Below are 920 nucleotides of genomic sequence, written 5' to 3' on the forward strand. Positions count from 1 at the left end.
GTCCATTTCTTCCAGGTTATCCATTTTATTGGCATACAGTTGCTTGTAGTAAGCTCTAATAATCTTTTATATTTCTGCAGTGTCCGTTGTTACTTTTTTTTTGTTCTTCTTTCTCTATTTGCTCTAAGTGCAAGGTTAGGTTGTTTATTCTAGATGTTTCCTGTTTCTTAAGGTCGGATTGTATTGCTATAAACGTCCCTCTTAGAACTGCTTTTGCTGCATCCCATAGGTTTTGTGTCATCCTTTCTCCATTGTCATTTGTTTCTAAGTATTTTTTTATTTCCTCTTTGATTTCTTCAGTGACCACTTCGTTATTAAGTGATGTATTGTTTAGCCTCCATGTGTTTGTATTTTTTACAGATCTTTTCTTGTAATTGATATCTAGTCTCATAGCATTGTGGTTGGAAAAGATACTTGATACGATTTCAATTTTCTTAAATTTACCAAGGCTGGATTTGTGACCCAAGATATGGACTATCCTGGAGAATGTTCTATGAGCACTTGAGAAAAATGTGTATTCTGTTGTTTTTGGATGGAATGTCCTATAAATATCAATTAAGTCCATCTTGTTTAATGTATCATTTAAAACTTGTGTTTCCTTATTTATTTTCATTTTGGATGATCTGTCCATTGGTGAAAGTGGGGTGTTAAAGTCCCCTACTATGATTGTGTTACTGTCGATTTCCCCTTTTATGGCTGTTAGTATTTGCCTTATGTATTGAGGTGCTCCTATGTTGAGTGCATAAATATTTACAATTGTTATATCTTCTTCATGGATCGATCCCTTGATCATTATATAGATGTTAAAAAAAAAAACCCAAAACAATTAAGAAAATGGTAATAGGAAAAAACATATCAATAATTACCTCAAATGTAAATGGACTAAAAGCTCCAACCAAAAGACATAGACTGGCTGAATG

Source organism: Physeter macrocephalus, chromosome 2 (genome assembly GCF_002837175.3).
Source record: "Physeter macrocephalus isolate SW-GA chromosome 2, ASM283717v5, whole genome shotgun sequence".
In the NCBI taxonomy this organism is placed as follows: Eukaryota; Metazoa; Chordata; class Mammalia; order Artiodactyla; family Physeteridae; genus Physeter; species Physeter macrocephalus.